The sequence below is a fragment of the Seriola lalandi genome, unplaced genomic scaffold (assembly GCF_002814215.2).
Source record: "Seriola lalandi dorsalis isolate HSWRI2012SDOR001 ecotype SW California unplaced genomic scaffold, Sedor1 jcf7180002053573, whole genome shotgun sequence".
NCBI lineage: Eukaryota > Metazoa > Chordata > Actinopteri > Carangiformes > Carangidae > Seriola > Seriola lalandi.
The window spans coordinates 19,984-20,356 of record NW_019524126.1 but is presented as its reverse complement, the minus strand read 5'-3'; the positions used below and the strand labels follow the sequence as shown (position 1 = coordinate 20,356).

Below are 373 nucleotides of genomic sequence, written 5' to 3'. Positions count from 1 at the left end.
CTACTTCCTGTTAGCATCCCCTTCCCCTCAAATCACCAACTGGAACATTAGCCTGGCTCGCTACTTCCTGTTAGCATCCCCTTCCCCTCAAATCACCAACTGGAACATTAGCCTGGCTCGCTACTTCCTGTTAGCATCCCCTTCCCCTCAAATCACCAACTGGAACATTAGCCTGGCTCGCTACTTCCTGTTATCATGCCATTCCCCTCAAATCACCAACTGGAACATTAGCCTGGCTCGCTACTTCCTGTTATCATCCCCTTCCCCTCAAATCACCAACTGGAACATTAGCCTGGCTCGCTACTTCCTGTTATCATCCCCTTCCCCTCAAATCACCAACTGGAACATTAGCCTGGCTCGCTACTTCCTGTTA

At 50.1% G+C, this 373-nt stretch overlaps 1 protein-coding gene across 1 annotated transcript in view; it reads left to right on the top strand.

Moving 5' to 3' along the window:
• LOC111651299 (glutamate receptor ionotropic, NMDA 1-like) overlaps window positions 1–373 on the top strand; it is a gene marked incomplete at both ends in the record, with an annotated part of 25,357 nt that overhangs the window by 5,106 nt on the left and 19,878 nt on the right. The window lies entirely within an intron of this gene.